Below are 6837 nucleotides of genomic sequence, written 5' to 3'. Positions count from 1 at the left end.
TTGGTGATTTTGGGTTCTCTGTTCTGCTTCTCAAGAATGGCCTCGGCCCCTCTGGCACACCTGGTTAGGTATAACATTTCTGCAAATACTTTCAAGAATGCAAGTGAAAAAAGTACCAATATGCTGGCTGTGGATTGATATTAGAAACAGACAGACACAACTGGTAGTGATAAATGAGCTGAATATATTATCACGGTTTAAAGCATATTGAAAATTACAACACGTTTAAACCTTGCTGCAAAGAATTAATATATTAGAAAATATAAACTTCAATGCTTAGCAACTATAAGTATAGAAAAGACAGTAATCTATATGCCCTTAACACAGGCGCTGAGAGGGAGGAGAGAAGACTGATCCACTTCTCAGCTTCTGGGCTGCAAACACCCTTGAGAGGCAAACATACAAAGAAAAGAAATAGGTTACACAAGTACAGTAAGCACAGTTCTGTAACGTTACAGGTCCTGAGGTGAAGAATAGTAGTGTCTTCTGCTAGCAGACAGAGGGCCCTTGTTTTAAGAGTAGGTTTAAACAAGCTCACGTTGAGCAGTAATCATCTAGAATGTTCCATTGGGTAGAGATTTAAAAAGGACAAACTACTAGAGATGGCAACTCCAAACAAGCATCCTGTGACACTAAAAAGGGAAATTGTTGTCTGTATGCAGTGTCAGTATTGTTACATAGTTACATAGTAGGTGAGGTTGAAAAAAGACACAAGTCCATCAAGTCCAACCTATTCTGTCAAGAAGGATGTTGGGTTTGCACCCGCTCACCAGTCCTCTGTGCGATGACACAACAGTAATCCTAGGTGCTGGTTCAGGTTCCTGATGCTCCTAGTGAAGTTCTAAGGCACTGGATCTCTTGCTGATGGCCGATCGAGATGACTGGTAGCGAATCTCGCAAGGTGAACAGGCAGCGGCTGACCCGATACCCGGATGGGTATTGCCAGGGCTTTTTTTCAGGGGGAACTTGGTGGAACTCAGTTCCACCACCTCTGGCTCAGACCCTTGAGGGGGCTGCTCACCACAATCACTTGTAAACACAGAAGTCCATTTTCTGTGTTTACAAGTGACAGCTCTGCACTCTGTGTGTAACCCCCCTGAACTCTGCACTCTGTATGTAATGCAATCCTGGTATTTAATGCTCCTTTAAGACCCTGTTTGTGAAATTCGACTGACCACCCCCACTATTTGATGTGATTTGGAGGGTGTGTGTGGGAGGAGGGGTTTTGGGGGGTCGTGGTTGAGTTCCAGCACCTATTGTTTGAGAAAAAAAGCCCTGGGTATTGCAATCCCTGAAAGGCGTGGGTCGTCTCCCCTGAGCTGAGTGATGCTCGGCTGCTGAGCAGGGTCCCTGGACTGAATAGTGGTGGACCACGTGGCTGTCTCTGCTCCTGGCTCCCCTCCGGCGTCCTCACTCAGTCTCTGGAAAAGCTTGGCTTTCTCCCTCTTTGATGCTGCCAGAGTCTGTCTCTCTCTCTCTTTCCCTTCTCAGCAGTTTTTTTCTCATGTCCTGTCACCTCACCACACTCTCTCTTCTTTTGATCACTCTCTCTCCTTTAGATCGCTCTTTCTCCCCAGCCTGATGCTGGTACCTCAGCCCACTCTCCTCACTCCCCTCAGATCTCCTTTCCTGGGCTTTCTCTATTTTCTCTGTTACTGTGGCACAACAGCCACTCCTGTCTCCCGTTGGGGCGACGTGTGTCTCAATCGGGCGGAGGGCGAGGTGGAAGGAGACACTGACAAACCGCAGCTCTCCTCCTCTACTCATTCACATGTAGGTCCTCGGGTCTTCTACTGTGGCGGAGCTTTGAGCGTGGGGGGGAACCCGCGGCCACCTACAGCACAGCTGCTCTGGTCCCCTGTGAGCCTCCCTCCTTGTTTAAGCTGACAGGAGGTGGAAAAGGAGACAGTGGCAGCCCACAGCTGCTTGAAGCATTCTCTGGGGGGGGGGATTAAAGAGTGCCGGCTGTGGTGGCAGCTGGCACCCACTACATATATCTGCCTAAAGTTTAGCTGTAACCTTTAAAAAAAAAATTTGATTTATTGTGGCTTATTGGTAGTATGGATTTGGAATTTGACAGTATGAATTTAGGAATAAGAAAAGCACTCTAGTGGGGGTTTAGTTTAGTTTATATAATTATCTGCTTGAGCTTTATTCATTTATTCTTGTTTTGCTATTTATTTGTCTATAGATTTTAATTAAAGCCCAAATAGCCCCCTCCAGTTTTTTTACTGTGATACAGTGAAAAACATAGTAATAAATACAAATATATTGATAAAATAGAACAAGTCCAGAGATGGGTAACCAAAATGGTGAAAGGTCTGAGGGATAAAACATGTCGAAAGCGACTTCAGGAACTTTATATGTACAGTCTGGAAGAAAGAAGGGAAAGGGGAGAAATGACTGAAACCGCTAAATACATCAAGGGGGTGAATCAGGTTCAGGAGGGCAGTTTTTTCAATGTGAAACCAAAATCAAGAACACGGGGACATGACCTCAAACTTAGGGCCCTTTCACACTGGGGAGGTTTGCAGGCGCTATTGCGCTAATAATAGCGCCTGCAAACCGACCCGAAACAGCCGCTGCTGTCTCTCCAGTGTGAATGCCCCGAGGGCTTTCACACTGGAGCGGTGCGCTAGCAGGACGGGAAAAAAAGTCCTGCTAGCAGCATCTTCGGAGCGGTGAAGGAGCGGAGTGTATACCGCTCCTTCACCGCTCCTGCCCATTGAAATCAATGGGACAGCGCGGCTATACCGCTGACAAAGCGCCTCTGCAAAGGCGCTTAACGGTGGTTTTTAACCCTTTCTCGGCCGCTAGCGGGCGAATACCGACGGTAAAGCGCTGCTTACAATAGCGGCGCTTTACCGCCACCCCCGCCCCAGTGTGAAAGGGCCCTAAGTTGAGGGAAGTTTGAAACTCATCTTAGAAAGTATTATTTTACTGAAAGGGTAGTTGATGCTACCTGTCTCACAGGTAGTGAGACAGTCAACAGTAAATGGCTTCAAACATGCTTGGGATAAACATAGACCTATACTCAGACAACAAAGTTAACGAAAAAAAAAAAAATATATATATATATATATATATATATATATATATATATATATATATATATAAAAAACATAAATAAAAATGGGTAGACTCAATGGACTACTTGGTCTTTTTCTGTCAACACTTTTCTATGTAATATGGGCATCCTTTTTAATGATCTGATTTCTGTTTGATGCACCCTATGTTAGAAGTATTGCTAGAGAGCCTAGAGAACGTCTGCTCAACACAGAGTGCATTGGTCTAGGTCCTCAGCGGTCTGACATGCCCTCCCTGCACACTGCTTCAATCAACAGTGTTGCTCAGGGAGTGTAAACCCCGTTCAGTGGAGCAGTGTGTGAGGAGGCCATGTCCAGAGATCTCGGTCATTGTGCTTGTGTTGAGCACAGTTCTGGCTACAGGGTTTTTTCACTCTTTACCGCAACAAATTGAAATAAAAAAAGACTCCAAAATGAATTACTGTGTATCCAGGCTGACTGCATCCCAGTATGAAAATCAGTGAGTTCAACTGCACTTTAATGTGGGTTTGAGATTGACGACCCTGACAAGTTGTTCTAATGGCTGAGGCACTATATTTGTGCATAAAACACATCATATAATTTACTAAATGTGCCCTAAGGTATGGAATTGATTATAATATATTTACATTTTTGGGTGAATACTGATAAATTCTGAAGGGCAACCCGATATAGTAGTAAGTAATTTTATTTGATTTTACCGGTTAGCGTTGTATCTATTTTTTTATTTATTACTAACAGGAGAATGAGAAATGCAGCCTTGCTTTTCTTGTGGAATCTGTATTATATGTAGTTCGTTTTAGTTCCAGGCCCACATGCAGTGGTAATGCAGTTCTACATGGTAAAAAAGGTGAAGATTTGCTATGTTATAGAAATTACTTAGAAGTTTTAATTTTGTCTAAGCAATGCCCTGAAAAATCTACCCTTGCCTTCAATTCCTCATAGGTCTCATAGGTGTATATCTGCATTCTGAGATCATCTAAGTGTAGCGCTGGTAGATTTTATCTACCGCTGATAGGTAAATTTAGTGGGTCGCTTATTATAGGAAGTTAGATTTGCCTCTGTTCCAGCTTGGCTGACGTTGCATGCAGTTCCACATTGTGGCGGTAGGTGTCGTTGTCTGCCTCGGCAGGTGTTGGAAAAGTAACGTGTTGAAGCAAATGAGTGCTCCTCTGTCCCGGAGATAACTCGGTGGAGGTGGTCCTCCGAGTTGCATTCTGGGAGAGGGTATTTTTGGGACAGACGCCATGTTTTAGGGTTCGTTTTCAGCCACCTGCCGACAGGTATGCACTAGGAATACCACCGCGTGGTCCACCGTTCCGGAGCCTGTCTGGGGCCTACCACAGCAGCAGAGGAATGGTCCTGAGCTGTCTTTCCTGAGCGAAGAAGCTGGACAACCGAGAGGATCCCATGGAAGGATCATTCAGAGTGCTGGTCTGGAGAGGGGCCTGGTGACTCGGTTGGAGGACATATTCCGAAGTAATCTTACAGTATAGTACTGCCGGGTTGGCTTAGAGGTTCAAGTACTGTATCTGACATTCATCACAAACCAATACATCCTGTGGCAGAGGATCGTATGGGTTTTATTCCAAATAAGTCTGTGGTAGAGACTTTTGTTCGTGCACCAGGTACTTTATGCGCCCACGGAACCTACAGGAGTCAACAATGGATTGTACTTCATACTCCTCATGGTTCTCAACCTGTATAGGGTGAGGACGTGGCACCAAGGTGATAAAGCGGTCGCAGACCAAAGGTTTCATTAAGGAGACATGAAACACATTAGAGATGCGCATACTAGGAGGAAGGTCCAACGCATAAGCCTGGGTTAATCCTGCGAAGGATACGGAAAGGCCCAATAAACCAAGGTGCGAACTTCAAAGAAGGAACACGAAGTCGGAGGTTGCGAGACGACAGCCAGACTCAGTCCCCAACCTGGTAGGAAGGTGCAGGCAGGTGTCTGTGGTCAGCATGCAGTCTGTACCTATCGTTAGCATGTCGCAAAGCCTCCTGGATTTGTGCCCAAGTGGAACGAAGGCCACGGAGATGCTCCACTAACGCAGGTATACTCTGCAGAACAAATGAGACAGGCAACACGAAAGGTTGGAAACCATAGTTCGCTGAATTCAAGGCACTATTGTGAGCAAACTCCGCCCATGGTAAGAGGTCTCACCAGTTGTTATGATGGTCAGAAATATAGCAACGTAGGAATTGCTCCAAGTACTGATTGGCTCGTTCTGCAGCCCCATTAGACTTCGGGTGATACGAATAGGAGAAAGCAAGCTGAATATCCAACTGTGCACAAAAGGCTCGCCAGAACCGGGACACAAACTGACTACCCCTGTCTGAGACAATCACAGCCAGTTCCTTAGAAGTAGGCAACTTCTTGAGTGGAATACAGTGCAACATTTCTGAGAAACGGTGAACCACCATAAGGATAACTGTGCTGCCCTAGGAGTTGGGTAACTTCACAATGAAATCCATAGACAGGTGGGTCCAGGGCCTCTCTCCATTGGGTATGGGTTGTAGGAGGCCCACTGGAAGGTGTTGTGGAGTCTTACTCTGAGCACACATGGAACAGGCAGCTACGCAGGCGATTACATCAGCACGTAGACTAGGCCACCAGAATTGTTGGGAAATGGCCCAAAAGAGTTGATTCTTCCCAGGGTGGCCAGCAGCCTTGGGAGAATGGTCTGGAGCACAGCAGTACGGAGACTCTTGGGAACAAAGCAGCACAAGGTTTCTCAGGAGGAGCATCAACCTGAGCAGCAAGAATTTTGTCACCCAAAAGAGAAGTAAGACTGGTGCGAACCATAGCCAGAATACGATCAGGAGGAATCGCAGGAACCGGAACAGACTCCATCTTGGAAGTGGAGGAAAATTGTTGTGACAAGGCACCAGCCCTTACATTCTTAGTACCTGGTAAGAATGAGACAATGTAATTAAAACTCGACAAGAAAATAGCCCATCCCGCCCTCTTGGGATAGAGGTGCTTAGCCTCAGACAAGAATGTGAGATTCTTATGGTCAGTAAGAATAAGGAACCGGCACAGTGGTACCTTCAAGGGGATGTCTCCATTCTTTCAGGGCTAAAATGATCTCCGACAGCTCTCTGTCACCAATCTCGTAATTGCACTCTGCCGGTGACAATTTCTTGGAAAAGTAGCCACATGGATGCACAGCGCACTCAGAGTTAGGACGTTGAGACAGAAGGGCGCCAACTCTAGTCTCAGAAGCCTCAACTTCTAGGATAAAAGGCAACGTAGGATCAGGGTGTGCCAACACAGGAGCAAAAACAAAGGCAGCCTTGAGACTCTCAAAGGCCTTAATGGACTCCGGAGACCAACTCTGTGGGTTGCCGTCTTTCCTGGTCATATCAGTCAGGGGCTTGACCAGAGACGAGAAGTTACGAATAAACGTCCGATAATAGTTGTCAAAGCCAAGAAAACGCTGCATAGGACATAAACTCATGGGTCGAGGCCACTGTAGGACCGTTGAAAGTTTCACTGGGTCCATCGAAAAACCAGTAGTGGAAATTACATAGCCCAGGAATTGAACCTGTTCACAATGGAATTCGCACTTTTCCAATTTACAATAGAGATTGTTCTCTCTTAGTCTCTGAAGCACACGACAGACATCCATGTGGTGGCTCTCCAGGGACTTGGAAAATATGAGGATATCGTCAAGATAAACCACCACACATAACTGCAACAAATCTCGGAGGACATCGTTAATGAACTCCTGGAAAACTGCTGGAGCATTACAAAGGCCAAAAG

Source organism: Aquarana catesbeiana, linkage group LG06 (assembly GCF_042186555.1).
Source record: "Aquarana catesbeiana isolate 2022-GZ linkage group LG06, ASM4218655v1, whole genome shotgun sequence".
NCBI lineage: Eukaryota > Metazoa > Chordata > Amphibia > Anura > Ranidae > Aquarana > Aquarana catesbeiana.
Note: the sequence above shows the minus strand (reverse complement) of the source record.